Source organism: Triticum aestivum, chromosome 4B (assembly GCF_018294505.1).
Source record: "Triticum aestivum cultivar Chinese Spring chromosome 4B, IWGSC CS RefSeq v2.1, whole genome shotgun sequence".
NCBI classification, from domain to species: Eukaryota; Viridiplantae; Streptophyta; class Magnoliopsida; order Poales; family Poaceae; genus Triticum; species Triticum aestivum.
Window position 1 is genome coordinate 10,448,933 of NC_057804.1, and position 19,235 is coordinate 10,468,167.

The following is a 19,235-nucleotide window of genomic DNA, read 5'->3' on the forward strand; positions in this document are numbered from 1 at the left end:
TCGTCACTGGCATTGAAAGTTATAGCAGTGTCGTTCCACGGATTCACTTTTGCCACATGGCAGATTTCAGCAGAGCTTCGATGGGCTCGCTTGCGCCTATTGTTTGAGGCGAAAGTCTCGAAGACTGTTAGCACCGTATTGTGTTCCTTTGCGGGATGCTGTTCGGCTTTATGGCTCTCGAGGAGATCCTCGCCACTCTTAGCCACCTGCCGGAGTATCCAACATGCCCTAAGGCTATGGGTTGGTGTTGCATCCGTCGTATTGTGAAGCTAGCTTGCATGGCCCATTGAGCCATCCTTCCAATACGGTTCCACGCCCTGGGGCGGGTTTTGGTTTCTTGGGAATTGAATTGGTCGACTTACGAGAGTTCGGCCGTTTAGTTCGGACCAAGGTTCTGGGGAGGGCCGTACTATCCCAAAATTCCGTTTGGGTTTTCCAGGCGCTTTCCATCGCACCGTACTTCTGTACTATGGTCGCTAAGTCCGCAAAGTGTGCTATGTTACGACGGCTTATAGCATTAAGGAGTCCTTTGTTTGTGCAGTTTTTGCAGAAAAGTGAGACTACGTCCTCCTCGTGGCAGTCCTCGACCTTGTTAAGCGCAAGGAGGAATCTGGCCCAGTAGTGGTGTACCGTCTCCAGGGACTCTTGACTGACGCGGGAGAGACGGTTTAAGTCCAAGCGAGTGTCGTTGGCCGAATCCTGGTCTTGATCCGATCTGACACCCGAGGGCACGGAAGGTTCCGAGCTCGACAGTTTGAGGCCCGGAGTATCGCCCGATCTCTTCGGCCCGACGCCCGACTCTAAGTCCGGGACTCGGGTCATGTCTTCCTTTGGGTAGGTGTTCGGCTTACTGAGTTCGATGATTGCTACGTCTTGAGCTTGCGTTGGTTTTCCTCGAAGAGGAGAGGGTGATGCAGCAAAGTGTAGCGTAAGTACTTCCCTCAGTTTTGAGAACCAAGGTATCAATCCAGTAGGAGGCTCCTCGAAAGTCCCACGCACCTACACAAACAAACTGAGAACTCGCAACCAACGCAATAAAGGGGTTGTCAATCCCTTCACGGCCACTTGCGAAAGTGAGATCTAATAAGATAGTAGATAGATAATATATTTTTGGTATTTTATAAGATAGATGCAAAAAGTAAAGATGCAAATAAAGATAGATTGAAAGCAAATATGATAAGAGATAGACCCGGGGGCCATAGGTTTCACTAGAGGCTTCTCTCGAGATAGCATAAGTATTACGGTGGGTGAACAAATTACTGTCGAGCAATTGATAGAAAAGCGCATAGTTATGAGATTATCTAGGCATGATCATGTATATAGGCATCACGTCCATAACAAGTAGACCGACTCCTGCCTGCATCTACTACTATTACTCCACACATCGACCGACTCCTGCCTGCATCTAGAGTATTAAGTTCATAAGAACAGAGTAACGCATTAAGCAAGATGACATGATGTAGAGGGATAAACACATGCAATATGATATAAACCCCATCTTGTTATCCTCGATGGCAACAATACAATACGTGTCTTGCAACCCTTTCTGTCACTGGGTAAGAACACCGCAAGATTGAACCCAAAGCTAAGCACTTCTCCCATGGCAAGAAAGATCAATCTAGTAGGCCAAACCAAACTGATAATTCGAAGAGACTTGCAAAGATAACTCAATCATACATAAAAGAATTCAGAGAATATTCAAATATTATTCATAGATAAACTTGATCATAAACCCACAATTCATCGGATCTCGACAAACACACCGCAAAAAGGGATTACATCGAATAGATCTCCACAAGAGAGGGGGAGAACATTGTTTTGAGATCCAAAAAAAAAGAGAAGAAGCCATCTAGCTAATAACTATGGACCCGTAGGTCTGTGGTAAACTACTCACAACTCATCGGAGGGGCAAGGATGTTGATGTAGAAACCCTCCATGGTCGATTCCCCCTCCGGCAGAGTGCCGGTGAAGGCTCCAAGATGGGATCTCGCGGATACAGAAGGTTACGGCAGTGGAAATTGTGTTTCGTGGTGCTCCTGGATGTTTTCGGGGTCCGTAGGTATATATAGGAGGAAGAAGTACGTCGGTGGCCGCCCGAGGGGCCCACGAGACAGGGGCGCGCGCCCTCCTATCTCGTGGGAGCCTCGGCTGCTTCCTGACGTGCATTCCAAGCTCTCCGGATCAGATTTGTTCCAAAAATCACGCTCCCGAAGGTTTCATTCCGTTTGGACTCCGTTTGATATTCCTTTTCTTCGAAATACTGAAATAGGAAAAAAAACAGCAATATGGGCTGGGCCTCCGGTTAGTAGGTTAGTCCCAAAAATGATATAAATATGTAAAATAAAGCCCATAAACATCCAAAAGGGGTAATATAATAACATGGAACAATCAAAAATTATAGATACATTGGAGACGTATCAAGCATCCCCAAGCTTAATTCCTGCTCGTCCTCGAGTAGGTAAATGATAAAAAGAGAATTTTTGATGTGGAATGCTACCTAGCATAATTCATAATGTAATTTTCTTCATTGTGGCATGAATGTTCAGATCCAAATGAATACAAAATAAAAGTTCATATTGACATAAGAAATAGTAACACTTCAAGCATACTAAACAAAGTAATCATGTCTTCTCAAAATAACATGGCAAAAGAAAGTTCGTCCCTACAAAATCATATAGTTAGGCTATGCTTCATTTTCGTCACACAAAGATGTTCCCAACTTCTATACCCCCAATGACAAGCCAAGCAATTGTTTCATACTTAAATAATCTCAAACTTTTTCAACCTTCACGCAATACATGAGCGTGAGCCATGGATATAGCACTATGGGTGGAATAGAATATGATGATGGGGATTGTGTGGAGAAGACAAAAAAGGAGAAAGTCTCACATTGACGAGGATAATCAACGGGCTATGGAGATGCCCATAAATTGATGTCAACATGAGGAGTAGGGATTGCCATGCAACGGATGCACTAGAGCTACAAATGCTCAACAAAGGAAAACTAGTGGGTGTGCATCCAACTTGCTTGCTCATGAAGACCTAGGGCATTTGAGGAAGCCCATCGTAGGAATATACAAGCCAAGTTCTATAATGAAAAATTCCCACTAGTATGAAAAAGACAACTTATGAGACTCACTACATGAAGAACAAGGTGCTACTTTGAAGCACAAAATATGAGACTCACTACATGAAGAACAAGGTGCTACTTTGAAGCACAAGTGTGGAAAAAGAGATAGTAACATTGCCCTTTTTATTTATTTATTTATTTTTTTTTTTCTTTTTTTCTTTTTTTGGGCCTTCCTTTTTTTTATTTTTGCCTTTTTTTTTTCTTTGGGCAATGTTCTAATAATGATGATCATCACACTTCTATTGATTACAACATAAGAATTACAACTCGAAACTAGAACAAGATATGACTCTATATGAATGCCTCCGGCGGTGTACCGGGATGGTGCAATGAATCAAGAGTGACATGTATGAAAAATAATGCATGGTGGCTTTGCCACAAATACGATGTCAACTACATGATCATGCAATGGCAATATGACAAAAGTAAAGTATGTCATGAAATGAAGAACGGAACGGTGGAAAGTTGCATGGCAATATATCTCGGAATGGCTATGGAAATGCCATAATAGGTAGGTATGGTGGCTGTTTTGAGGAAGATATAGGAGGTTTATGTGTGATAGAGCGTATCGTATCACGGGGTTTGGATGCACCGGCGAAGTTTGCACCAACTCTCAAGGTGAGAAAGGGCAATGCACGGTACCGAAGAGGCTAGCAAAGGCGGAAAGGTAAAAGTGCGTATAATCCATGGACTCAACATTAGTCAAAAGAACTCATATACTTATTGCAAAAATTTAGAAGTCATCAAAAATCAAGTACTACGCGCATGCTCCTAGGGGGATAGATTGGTAGGAAAAGACCATCGCTCGTCCCCGACCGCCACTCATAAGGATGCACAAGCCAAGTACACTTCATGTTTCAAATTTGTTACACAACTTTAACCATACGTGCATGCTAAGGGACTTGCTAACTTCAACACAAGCATTCTTTGAATTCATAATCACCCAACTAGCATGACTTTAATATCACTACCTCCATATCTCAAAACAATTATCAAGTATCAAGTTGATCATAGCATCCAATTCACTTCCTATGATAGTTTTTATTATACCCAACTTGGATGCTCATCATTCTAGGACCAACTTTATGATAATAGCAAATACCATGCTGTTCTAAAAGACTCTCAAAATAATATAAGTGAAGCATGAGAGACTAGCAATTTCTTCAAAATTAAGACACCACCGTGCTCTAAAAGATATAAGTGAAGCACTAGAGCAAAAACTATCAAGCTCAAAAGATATAAGTGAAGCACATAGAGTATTCTAGCAAATTCTAATCAAATAGGCTTCTCCCAAAAGGTGTGTACAGCAAGGATGATTGTGGTAAACTAAAAAGCAAAGACTAATATAATACACGACGCTCCAAGCAAAACACATATCATGTGGCGAATAAAAATATAGCTCCAAGTAAAGTTACCAATGAACGAAGACGAAAGAGGGGATGCCTTCCCGGGGCATCCCCAAGCTTAGGCTTTTGGCTATTCTTGAATATCTTGGGGTGCCATGGGCATCCCCAAGCTTAGGCTCTTGCCACCCTTTATTCCATAGTCCATAAAAGCTTTACCCAAAACTTGAAAACTTCACAACACAAAACTCAACAGGAAATCTTATAAGCTCCGTTAGTGAAAGAAAACAAAACCACCACATAAGGTACTGCAATGAACTCATTCTTTATTTATTTTGGTGTTAAACCTACTGTATTCCAACTTCTTTATGGTTCATAGACTGAATTACTAGCCATAGATGCATTGAAATAAGCAAACAACACACGAAAAACAGAATCTGTCAAAAACAGAATAGTCTGTAGCAATCTGTAACTAACGCAAACTTCTGGAACTCTAAAAATCCTACCAAAATAGGAAGTCCTGGAAAATTTGTCTATTGAACAGAAGCAAAAAGAATCAACGCAAAATCACGTTCCTGTGATTTAACAAAATTATATTCGTGCGCGCAAAGTTTCTGTTTTTCAGCAGAATCAAATCAACTATCATCGTAGGTTATCCTATAGGTTCTACTTGGCACAAACACTAATTAAAAGATAAAAATACATCTAAACAGAAGGTAGATGCAAGATTTATTCCTAAACAGGAGCAAAAACAAAAAATATAAAGAAAATTGGGTTGCCTCCCAACTAGCGCTACCGTTTAACGCCCCTAGCTAGGCATAAAAGCGAAGATAGATCTAACGAGTGCCATCTTTGGCACTAGATTCATATGTAGCACGCATGATAGATTCATAAGGTAATTTGACTTTATTTCTTGGAAAGTGTTCCATGCCTTTCTTTAAGGGAAATTGGAATCTAATGTTCCCTTCCTTCATATCAATAATCGCACCAATCGTTCTAAGGAAAGGTCTACCAAGAATAATAGGGCAAGAAAGATTGCAATCTATATCAAGAACGATAAAATCTACGGGCACCAAATTTCTATTTGCAACAATAAGAACATCATTGATCCTTCCCATAGGCTTTTTAATGGTGGAATCCACAAGGTGCAAATTTAACGAGCAATCATCAAGATCATGGAAACCTAGAATATCACATAAAGTTTTCGGAATCGTGGAAACACTAGCACCCAAATCACACAAAGAAAAACACTCATAATCTTTAATTCTAATCTTTATAGTAGGTTCCCACTCATCATTAAGTTTTCTAGGTATAGAAACTTCCAAATTCAGTTTTTCATCATAAGATTGCAACAAGGCATCAACAATATGTTTGGTAAAAGCTTTATTTTGACTATAAGCATGAGGAGAATTAACAACGGATTGCAAAAAGTAAATACAACCTTTTAAAGAGCAATTATCATAATCAAATTCCTTGAAATCCGAGATAGTAGGTTCAATATTATTAGAAGTTGAGGATTCTCCAATCTCTCTTTTACCAAATTTAGCATTAAGATCTAAAGACTCCGAATTCTTGGGACGCCTTCTAGGCAAAGTTGATTCATCATCACTCCCATAATCATCAAAATTCATATTGCAAAACATAGATCTAATTAGAGACGCATCAATAACTTTAAGATCGTCATCATTATTTTCACGGAGACTAGAAGAACACGCTTTTATAAAGCTTTCTTTTTTAGCACGCAATCTAGCGGTTCTTTCCTTGCACTCGTGAATGGAAATTCTCATTACTTTGAGAGACTCATTGATATCATCCTTAGGAGAAGAAGATCCAAGTTTAAGAGAATTAACATCAAGCGAAAGTCTATCAACGTTCCTAGCCAAATCATCAACTTTGAGCAATTTTTCTTCAAGCAAAGCATTAAAATTCTTTTGAGAAATCATAAATTCTTTCACACTATTCTCAAAATCAGAGGGCATCTTATTAAAATTACCATAAGAATTATTGTAGGAATTTCCATAATTATTAGAGGGATTACTAGGGAACGGTCTAGTATTAAAATTTCCTCTATAAGCATTGTTTCCAAAACTATTCCTACCAACAAAATTCACATCCATAGATTCATTATTATTCTCAATCAAGGAAGACAAAGGCATATCATTGGGATCAAGAGGAGTATTTTTAGTAGCAAACATCTTCATAAGTTCATCCATCTTTCCACTCAAAACATTGATTTCTTCTATAGCATGCACTTTTTTACTAGAAGATCTTTCGGTGTGCCATTGAGAATAATTAGCCATAATATTATCAAGCAATTTTGTAGCATCTCCTAACGTAATTTCCATAAACGTGCCTCCCGCGGCCGAATCTAAGAGATTTCTAGAAGCAAAGTTCAAACCGGCATAAAATTTTTGTATGATCATCCATAAATTCAAACCATGAGTAGGGCAATTGCGAAGCATCAATTTCATTCTTTCCCAAGATTGGGAAACATGCTCATGATCAAGTTGTTTAAAATTCATAATATCGTTCCTAAGAGTGATGATCTTAGCGGGAGGAAAATACTTAGAGATAAAAGCATCTTTGCACTTGTTCCAAGAATCAATACTATTTTTGGGCAAAGATGAAAACCAAACTTTAGCACGATCTCTAAGTGAAAACGGAAATAACTTCAATTTGACAATATTGTTATCCGTATCTTTCTTCTTTTTCATATCACACAAATCAACAAAATTGTTTAGATGAGTAGCGGCATCTTCACTAGGAAGGCAGGTGAATTGATCTTTCATAACAAGATTCAGCAAAGCAGCATTGATTTCACAAGACTCAACATCATTAAGAGGAGCAATCGGAGTACTAAGGAAATCATTATTATTGGTATTTGAGAAGTCACACAACTTGGTATTATCTTGTGCCATGGCAACAAGTAATCCAACACACAAGCAAACAGAAAAACGGCAAGCAAAAAAAGAGAGGAGGAGATTGGGAAAGAGATGGCGAATAAAGCGGCAAGGGTGAAGTGGGGCAGAGGAAAACGAGAGACAAATAATGTAAATGCAAGGGAGATGGGTTTGTGACGGGTACTTGGTATGTCTTGACTTGAGCAAAGACCTCCCCGGCAACGGCGCTAGAAATCCTTCTTGCTACGTCTTGAGCTTGCGTTGGTTTTCCTCGAAGAGGAGAGGGTGATGCAGCAAAGTGTAGCGTATGTATTTCCCTCAGTTTTGAGAACCAACGTATCAATCCAGTAGGAGGCTCCTCAAAAGTCCCACGCACCTACACAAACAAACTGAGAACTCGCAACCAATGCAATAAAGGGGTTGTCAATCCCTTCACGGCCACTTACGAAAGTGAGATCTGATAGAGATAGTAATATATTTTTGGTATTTTATAAGACAGATGCAAAAAGCAAAGATGCAAATAAAGATAGATTGAAAGCAAATATGATAAGAGATAGACCCGGGGGCCATAGGTTTCACTAGAGGCTTCTCTCGAGATAGCATAAGGATTACGGTGGGTGAACAAATTACTGTCGAGCAATTGATAGAAACGCGCATAGTTATGAGATTATCTAGGCATGATCATGTATATAGGCATCACGTCCATAACAAGTAGACCGACTCCTGCCTGCATCTACTACTATTACTCCACACATCGACCGACTCCTGCCTGCATCTAGAGTATTAAGTTCATAAGAACAGAGTAATGCATTAAGCAAGATGACATGATGTAGAGGGATAAATACATGCAATATGATATAAACCCCATCTTGTTATCCTCGATGGCAACAATACAATACGTGTCTTGCAACCTTTTCTGTCACTGGGTAAGAACATCGCAAGATTGAACCCAAAGCTAAGCACTTCTCCCATGGCAAGAAAGATCAATCTAGTAGGCCAAACCAAACTGATAATTCTAAGAGACTTGCAAAGATAACTCAATCGTACATAAGGATTCAGAGAAGATTCAGATATTATTCATAGATAAACTTGATCATAAACCCACAATTCATCGGATCTCGACAAACACACCGCAAAAAGGGATTACATCGAATAGATCTCCACAAGAGAGGGGGAGAACATTGTATTGAGATCCAAAAAGAGAGAAGAAGCCATCTAGCTAATAACTATGGACCCGTAGGTTTGTGGTAAACTACTCACAACTCATCGGAGGGGCAAGGATGTTGATGTAGAAACCCTCCATGGTCGATTCCCCCTCTAGCAGAGTGCCGGCGAAGGCTCCAAGATGGGATCTCGCGGATACAGAAGGTTACGGCGGTGGGAATTGTGTTTCGTGGTGCTCCTGGATGTTTTCGGGGTCCGTAGGTATATATAGGAGGAAGAAGTACGTCGGTGGCTGCCCGAGGGGCCCACGAGACAGGGGGGCGCCCTCCTATCTCGTGGGAGCCTTGGCTGCTTCTTGACTTGCACTCCAAGCTCTCCGGATCAGATTTGTTCCAAAAATCACGCTCCAGAAGGTTTCATTCCGTTTGGACTCCGTTTGATATTCCTTTTCTTCGAAATACTGAAATAGGCAAAAAAAACAGCAATATGGGTTGGGCCTCCGGTTAGTAGGTTAGTCCCAAAAATGATATAAATATGTAAAATAAAGCCCATAAACATCCAAAAGGGGTAATATAATAGCATGGAACAATCACAAATTATAGATACTTTGGAGACGTATCAGTGATCCAGACATAATTCGTCCTCAAAGTTGAGGGGCGACCCGTGTGTGGTTCCTCCACTACCGCTATCTCATGGGTGGCCGATGGGGATTTAATGTCCCTCTGGTCGGGTTTAAGCCCAATCCGGTCATAGTCCGTAGCGACTCCCAAAGCGGAGATGCGATCCAGGAGCTCATTAAGAGAGGAGAGCTCTACCGGATCCATCTGTTCGGCAAGCTCCGAATTGATGCGAAGGTCATGCGTGATGACCCGAGAGGCCACCGTTGGCGCGACAGCCAATGGGGCGGCCATAATGAAGCCGCCAAGTCGAAGTATCTGGCCTACAGCCAGCGTTCCTCCAGAGATGATGTCGTCCTTGACAACGAGACGAGCCATCAAGCCTTGCAGCGACGACACAAAGGAACTCTCAATGAAAGCACCAATGTCGGTGTCAAAACCGGCGGATCTCGGGTAGGGGGTCCCGATCTGTGCGTCTTAGGCAGATGGTAACAGGAAGCAAGGGACACAATGTTTACCCAGGTTCGGGCCCTCTCGATGGAGGTAAAACCCTACGTCCTGCTTGATTAATATCGAAGATATGAGTAGTATAAGAGTGGATCTACCACAAGATCGTAGAGGCTAAACCCTAAGAGCTAGCCTATGATGGTATGATTGTAATTGTGATCGGCCTTCTAAGGACCATCCTCTCCGGTTTATATAGACACCGGAGAGGGCTAGGGTTTACATGGAGTCGGTTACAAGGAAGGAAACACAATATCCGGATCGCCAAGCTTGTCTTCCACGCAAAGGAGAGTCCCATCCGAACACGGGCCGAAGTCTTGAGTCTTGTATCTTCACGCTTCAATAGTCCGGACGATGTATAAAGTCCGGCTGTCCGGATACCCCCTTATCCATGACTTCCTCAGGAGCTCCAACCTATTTGAGTAGGGGAATCACTGGGTATGTCGTTTGATCCCTTAACGATTCATGCAATTTCATTCTTCATGCTAGCTTTAATTACTAATTTACCCTGTTCCTCTCTTTCAGTGTGACACAACAAGGAGGTGCCACCACTGTACGACCTCTATGCCATGGCCCATAGTGCCCCGTACAAGAAGGCCTAGGCATTCTCGAAGGATGACCTCGATCATCCAGAGAGCTTCACCAACATCTCCTCCCACGACAAGCTTGTAAGGAACAGAGACTGGGGGAAGCAGATGAAAGGTGAGGACTTCAACCCGAGCCAGAGTCCTCTTGATCCTAAGCTGGTGATGCTATTTGGTGAGGGGAGGAAACATGGCCACGTAGCCATTGGGGATGGACTCATATGTTGTCCTAGAAGTCTCCCGGAGATCAAGAAGCGCCAGATGAAGTCTCTTCCCGAGATGAGGCCTCGACCACGGCCAATGGATCTCGCTATCGAGGCTAGGGCCTAGGAGCTTGTGGCGGAGGCAACCAGGCAGGTGGAGGAGAAGGTGAGGGAGATGGAGGAGAGGACGGCTAATCTGTTGGAGGCAGAGAGGAACCGGAATGATGCGGGTCACCGGGCCCTATACGAGATCCTCGTGGTAAGTTTCTCCCGCACACTAGCCAAATCATGCACGTAATGTCCGTTTCATTACTAACTAATATGACTGACTCGTGAAAACAAAATGTGCAGTCCGTGTGCGAGAAAACCGGCCAGACCCCTCCGCCGATGCCCCAGATTGCTATAGCGGACACTGTGAGTTTCATTTGAATGGTCATTAGTTACTAGTATTCACATTTCAGTTGCATCATGCTAACTAAACATTGCAAATGGTCTTTCGTGCAGCACGCCTCCCACAAAGGATCGACCGATCCTTCTCCGTCTCACGGTGGCGCAACCCCGACCGGTCCTTCACCTCCCAGATTATGGTAAGTTTTCCCAAGTGTTTTGCTTAACAAATGCTTTGTTAGCTAGAAAATGGCATAACAACCTAGGATAGCTCAATAATGATCTATAGCTAGCTTAGCTAGTTCATTTATGACATAATTAGCTCACTTAGATAAAAAATGGCATAACGACCTAGGATAGCTCAATAATGATCTATAATTAGCATATCTACTTCATTTATGACATAATTAGCGCACTTAGGTAAAAATGGCATAATATAACCTTGGTTTAGCTCCAAACTATCATATAATTAGTTTATTTTCCTCCAAAATGACAAAATAACCTTACTTAGCTTCAAAATGACAATTTTTAACTAGGATAGCTCTAAAATGACCTACACTTACCATTCTGTCCTACAAAATGAATAAATATGCTTAGTTAGCTCAAAAATGGCATAACTACGTAGGTTAGCACCAAAATGACCTATTTACCTAGCTTAGCTCTAAAATAACCTACACACTTAGCATACCTTACTTTGAAGAAGAAGAAGAAGAAGAAGACTTGTTCTTCTTCTAGCTAGTCTTCTTCTTCTTCTTCTAACTTTCATCTTTTCTAATTTGCAAATTTGCTTGATATGAGGAAGCTAGCATTGAGGGAAACTTGTTGCAAAATTTTACTTGTGCTTGTGCTTCCTTTTTATTTATCGAAACTTGTTGGTTATGTTGTTGCAAACTTGTATATCTGGAAATGTTGTTGGAAACTTGTATATGTTCTTGTTGTTGGAAACGTGTATATGTTGTTGGAAACTTATTGTTGGTATGATTGTTGAAATTATTTTGAAATATATATATATATATATGTGTGTGTGTGTGTGTGTGTGTGTGTGTGAAATTCTGTCAAATTGAATGAATTTAGGGAAAAAAACAGGAAAAACATGGGCTATATAACCACTTTGCCATCCGCTGGCTGACGGCAAAGGTCTTTACCGCCCGCTAGCAGACAGCAAAGCTGCCACGTGGAAGCTACCTGTGCAACCTGGGGTTTAGGGGGCTGTCCTATTTGGCAGATTTGCCATCAGCTAGCAGGCAACAAAGCTTTTGCATCTTTGCCGTCCGTTGGCTGACGACAAAGCACGTCGTTAACCACTTAACGGGCCTGAACTGCCACGTGTACCATCCAGGCTCTTTGCTGTCTGTCAGAAGATGACAAAGCCCTTTTCATCTTTGCCGCCCGCCAGCAGACGACAAAGAGGCCTTTGCCGTAGCCTATTCAGCCGGACCTGTTGCCATCTGCTGGCTGACGGCAAAGGTCTTTGCCGTCAGCCATCCATGCCTTTGCCGTCAGCCATGACTTACGGCAAAGTGCCTGATTCCTGTAGTGTAGTATTGAACTGTTGGTTATGTACTGCTAGTTTAAATTGTTATGTCACATTGGTCAAGCACTGGCTGTTATGTCCAATTGATGGTTGTGATTTTTGTTTCAATAGTCTAGCTGCTTTATGTGCCAAATTGGTCGAATGCCATTGCAGACTGTGCTTTTATAGTGTGGTTAAATGTCCTGTCAAATGCAACTACCAATTACATGTTGTTTGTGTGACATTACTATCACAATTTGCTGTCAAATGCAACTACTAATTACCTCAAATGCAAATTTATATCTTTTGTATCTTGTCAACTTGCACATGAATAAAAAGAACAAATATCACATAGGTAGTTAAATAAGTACCATAAAACTCACTTATCCAACCATTACACCATTTTCCATTACATTGATCCTCTAGTCTAGCTACTAATGTAGCATAAATCCTGCAAATAAACCCGCCACTAACATGGTCATGACATAGAACACACTATTACATACTGCATTCCTCTCCAAACTATTGCATATTGCCCTCAATGCTTGAATTTCTGCATTCTTAGCCTGCAGTTCTTGTCTTAATGCCTCCTCTGCTCCATTGCACTGCCCCTGTTCCACACATGGTTGACGATCATCAGAACCTACAGATTCCTACCTCCTCACTGCATCCCGAAGATCAATCAATACTTGCTGAAAAAATGGGGAGCAGGGATCATCATGCCACTCACAAAATCCACACCCATTCCTCTGATTTAACAGTTCATAGCATCAAGTCAGAAAAGAAGGGGACGGAAAAATTGTAGAAGGAAAAGATTGCAAGCTTACAATTCACGAAGCAGTAGTATCTTCTTCCAGGGTTATAAAATCCAGCACAGAGGCTTCTTGTAGTGGCATTCATTCGCCGGCTCGTACGCCATGTGGGTCTGTCGATAAGAGAAGGGCAACCTTGATGGTGCCCACCGCCTGCGGCCTCGACCTAAGTATCACACGCAGGAGGACGACGCCATCGTCGGCGAGCTTGATGGTGCCCTCCGCCCTCGGCCTCGGTCTGAGCACGACGACGCCGTCATCGGCGACCTTGATGGTGCCCTCCGCCCGCAGCCTCAGCCTGAGTACGACGCACGGGAGGACGACGCCATTGTCGACTGTTGTCCCCACGCGTCTTCGCCTCTCCTTCGTACAGTCACCGCCACCGCCGCCCGTCTCCCATTGACAGAGGAACCCTAACTTCATTCCCCATCCAATTTGGTTGCATGTCACTACAACTTAACTGACCTTAACTGAAAATCGAGATGAGCCCATAGTCAGCCTCATATGGCATCTGATTACTCCCTAATCTATGCCACATCAGCAATCCCAACGCACAAACAAGCTTTCAGCACTAATCAGCCAGAATAAGCTGGGATCAGAGAAGATGGGGTGCTAATTTCAGGGATTAGGAGGACATGGTTCTTTTCAGATTTGCAGTACGAAGTCAAGGTTTTTCTCAGACTTTTCCCTATGAAAAACTGATGCGCCCGTCCGCTTGACCGACCCATAGTGGAGATGACTTGAGACTAGTCTATGTTACTACTTCCTTCGTCCTCTTTTAAAGGTCCCATTCAAAATAACAATACAAAAAAGAGATAAATGCTACAACTAATTAGACGGCAGGAGTTATTGCGCCTGTGGAGCTGTCATTCAGTTAGATCGGGACAACTTCCTTGATAAACATTCATGTAGCCCTGCACTCCACCTACCATCGATTCCTTATTTCATCATTACTACTTGCATGCATGTAGTGCTAATAACTTTCGTAAAGAAATAAATAGAAGGCCTTGTAAATCTTGAGATGGGTTAGATTGCTCAAGGGACCTTTAAACCGGGACAGAGGTAGTACCTCTATAGTGAGGAGTAACATTTGTGGGGTGTTATACAACATTTCATTTTTTTAGGTTATAGACTCATCTTGTCTTGATATGTGTGACGTTACTCATAGTATGAGTAACTACTCCCTTCGTCTAGGTATGTAAGTCATCTTACGAGAACCAAATAATCCTAGGCACGATACATTAACTCCCTCCTCGTTTCTTGTTTCGTCACATATCAACCAATAAGAGATGTGGGCCGTGCATGCTTTCAGTGACTTGAGACTTTCAAACATGACATTAACTAACAAAAAAAACATTAAGTTCTCTCGTTTTTTTCCTCCGCCTTGGTCCTGATGCACAACCTAAGATGACTTAGACTATCCAAGTAACATAAGTGGTAAACATCACACATATTTAGACAAAATAGATGATGTTGCAAGTACTCCCTCCGTCCGGGTTTATTAGGCCTCTCAACATCACAAGCATGTCCCCTCTTATAAGGCCCCGCTTTGGAAAGGTGCATGCATGCAACCATTTCATTGGTTGCACTGAAACCATTGTTGTTGGTGTCATGGCAGAAAATTTAATACACTTTTTGTGTGCTTTTTCATTGGCTGCATGCATGTGAGAGAGTGCATCGGGAGTGGAATAGAAGAATTAATGTGAGCAAATTACTATGTGTCTTGGTCTAAGATAAGTTGTCTTTAGGTCTAATAAACCCGGACGGAGGGAGTAACTAATAAAGAAAGAGAGTGATGTCGTAACATAGCTACTTACTAGTAGTATGAGTAACATCACACATACCAAGATAAGATGAGTCTACTACTTAATAAATGAAGTGTTGCATGACACCACATATATGTTACTCCCCATTGTGGATGTAGTAATATAGACTAGTAACATATGCATGTTACTACTCTAAGTTACTCCCCATTATGGCTAGTCTTAGGCTAATTATAGTGGGAGTAACTTAGGTAGTAACATAGCGCACTCCATGAAAATTTTGCTTAAGTGGCATGTAGTTAATGAGGAGAGAGGTGTTCAGAGTAACATAATATGTTACTGTAACATTGCGCTTTCCAAGAAAGGATGAGTCTACAAGCTAATAAATGAAGCCATCTATGACACTACTACTATATTACTTTGCACTATGAAGGTAGTAACTTAGACTAGTGTCATATGCATGCAAATATATATAGGAGCTCTCGGGTGCTACGCACCCCTATATTCAAAAATAATTTATTAATTCAAAAAAAGTAAAAAATCCCGGAACTTTTTATCGAATCAAACATGATCAAGTATTGCACTCGTATAAAAAGATTAAATATGAAATGACTTTTATTGTATCTGGGCTCAAAGATTTCCCAAAAAATGCTAGATACAAGTACTATTCATTCTATATTGTCATCATAGATTTTTTTCCCTGAAGTCAACAAGAATTATTCCTTGGCCGAACTTTTTATATGAGTACAATACCTAGTCATATTTGGTTCAAAAATATATCCAGGATTTTTTGACTTTTTTAAATTGTTAAATTATTTTTGAATATAGGGGGTGGAGCACCCGAGTGCTCCTAATCCGCTTCCCATATGCATGATGCTAGTATAAGTTACTCCTCACTATGACCAGCCTTATACACCTAGACGGAGGGAGTAGCTATGTTACTCAATTCATCTCTAATTATTGCACAAATTTATTGTGTTGGGCCGTACTCCCTCTGTCCGGTGAAAAGTGTGCATCTAATTTTTTTAAAACAAATTATGGAGTGGAGTAAAAAATACATTGGAAAGATGCAGGCCACCATCTTTCTCCTCTTTAATTATCCAACCCTCAAAGAGCTAAGTGCATGTAGAAATTAAGAGGACTATGTATAGAATGTTATTGGTCTTGATTACCGTGTGATGAGAGAAAATACTTTAAAGTATATTGGGAAGATAGAAGTACACTCTTTTGTGGACAAATTTTAAACCCAAACGTACACTCTTCACCGGACGGAGGGAATATGTTATTGCTGAAGTTACTCCAACTGTAGGCAGTCTCAGGGGAGTTGTCTCCAAAAAGAGGTGCTACGTTATTGAGTTGGCCATATGTTATTGCCCCAAATTAGTAGCACTAAATTCATGATGGAATATATTTTCATCATATACATATTTGGTTTCACAAACATTGATATATTTTTACACAAATTCGATTAAACTTTTAGATAGTTTAATCCTCCAACAAAATTGGAAGTACACTCTTTTAAGAACGAAGAATAGCAACGGAGAAAGTATGGTCCACAATGCGACCTCATGTGTCACGCTAAATTGGCACCTAATTAACTGCCGTTCCACTGTGGCATCAATCCTCTAGCGCCCAACCGCCATTCGAGCTATACCCATAATTTTGTCATTAATTGGATGTAACCACATGGAGGGGAGCCTCCTAGGGATGCAGACTTGGCACCGAATTTCCATCGCTACATAGTGTACGTGACAGCTACCCGTCAATTAATCCCCAGCACTCAACCTCCCACACCACGTACACCTCGGTTCGTCTCTCGTAGAGTTTGATTTGTTATATGCTAACGGGAAATACCCTTTGGCGCTCCTCCGTCATTAGATTTTTCTACACATTTGTTTTCATGTACGTCACATTAATTATTGATAGCCGTCCGATGAAAATTATGTGACTTCCCCGAGTCATGCATGTACACACAAGTTGCAATCATGTGTTAAGAGCAACTCTAGCAGACCTCGCAAAAACTTAACCCGCAAAATGCGTTTGCAGTTTGACGAAGATCGCGTATGCGGGTCGAAAATTAGCGCGGCCGAACAGAAACCGTATCTAAAACTGCATAATTTAAAAAAACACTTCCGTGGGAGAAATTGCATCTCGTTGACGCGAGTAGTTCATCACATATTACATAGATTTTACATGATCAACACACTACAAACATAGTTCATATTACATACTACGTTAATACTAGTACTATAGGGGGTCAGATCTTACGGCGGCGAGGTCGCGGCAAATGGACGACACCGTGGAGGAGAAGGACGCTCAATCCTCCTCACCGGAGCTATAGAGGTCGATGTACTTCGCGCTCTGCTCCTCGCGGATGCGGTGCCACTCCTCGTACTTCTCCTTGGCGCCAGCGGTCGTACTCCTTTGTCTTGCTCCGCCGGAAGCTTGCCGGCGGCGACGGGCCGCGGTTGGTTCACCTCCGCCGTGCTTCCTCGCGCCGTCCGACCGGAAGCGCCGCTTGAGCTCCGGATCGCTTCCACCGCCGGATCTGCTGCCGGAGCCGCGTCCGGAGCTCCACATGCGGCCCCACATGGCGGCTGGAGGCGGGGAGGTGGTCGCCGGCGGCGAGAAATGTGGAGAAAGGGGTGGGGAATCGCGTGGCTCGGCCGCGGCGGGGGATAGGGTTTCGACCCGCAAACGAGCCGAACCGCAGATATAGCGGTCGGGGCGTGCGATTTGCAGGCCGCAGCAAAAAAATTTTTGCGGGCTGGGCGAGTATGCGGGTTCTGTTCTGTCCGAAAAATTGGGCCGAGCACGTATACTCGCCCGAATTTTGCAGGTCTGCGAGTTTTGTAGGGTCTGCTGGAGTTGCTCTAATATATCCATACCAAACTATGCCAACACATCAAGTCCCGCCCTGTCTTTTTTTCCAGAGCAATAAAGTCATGCATGTAAATCACAAGTTAAATTTTTAAAAATTATATTTTGTATAATATGAACGATATATCTTGGATGCTTGAAGCAAAAATATATAGTTTACGCATCACATTTTTATTAAACATGGTGTTACATTAAGTTCAGTTTAAATGTTTTTCTCTTTTGGTACATCATTTTGCCACATAATTTGTAGATTTTAGTGTTTTTACTTTTTTTTGCGAATACGCTAAGGATGCTTATCTTTTCATTGATAGAAGGAGATTGTTTACAAAATGAGATTAAGGCGACACACTATGCCATGTACGCGAGGAAAGCATGGAAGTGGTCGTCGAGCAAAGAGAAGGGGTTGCTCATCCCCTCGAAAATCCTAACCTAGGTCTCGGGGATGATGTTACAAATCGTGGCGGCGCCGGCCCTAGCCCATAGGCGCGCTTCTTCTTTGATCATGGAGCATAGATGAGAGACGGATGGTTGGTCACCGTCGAAGGTGCAACTGTTCCGGTGCTTCCAAATCCATTAAGCAGTGAGGATGATCAGGGAAGACAGTCCTTTTCGCGCGGCAGCGAGCGCCAGGGCGCAAGAAGATGCCCACCACGTAAGGAAGTCGGTGTCTCCGGTCGGAAAGTCCGTAGGAGATCGAGCCCGGGCAAGAATGTCGTGCCACACCTGGCGAGAGAAGGAGCATCCAGCCAGCAGGTGTTGCATCGTCTCGTCTTCTTGATCGCAGAGGGCGCAAGCTGTTTCATGGGACAGGCCGTGTCTGGCAAGTCGCTCTGCCGTCCAGCACCGGTTTTGTAGAGCGAGCCAGATGAAGAACTTGACGCGAAGCGGAGCCCAAGATTTCCATGTGAGTTTCCAGTGTGGTTCCCCGCAAGCTCCAAGGAAGAGGGCTTTGTAGCAAGAACTGGCGGAGTAGGTGCCCAAGAGCGCCGTGGATGTCCTGTACCCAAGAGCGCAGGGATAGGCCGTCTCTGACCGTGTGAATCTTCCGTCGTCTCTTCGGGACCATTTGAAAAAGTTGAGGGGCGATTTCAGCCACGGATAGTCCGTTGATCCAGTGGTCGGTCCAGAACTTGCACTTGTCGCCATTGCTAATACTCCAGGTAGTTGAGGCGTGGAAGATGGCCCTGACGTTTGCATCGTGCGATATGTGCAAGTGGCTCTAGGGGCGCGAATGATTGGTGCACTGGAGCCAGAGCCAGCGTGTACGAAGAGTGATGCCCGCGCGCTGCAGATCGCGAATACCCAGCCCGCCAAGATGGAGCGGGCGGCAGACCCGCTGCCAGTTGACCATGCATTGGCCTCCTTGCATCTGGCCCAAAGAAATCCACTAATGATGCGATTCACCTTCTTGAGGATGGTCTAGTTGAAGGCGATA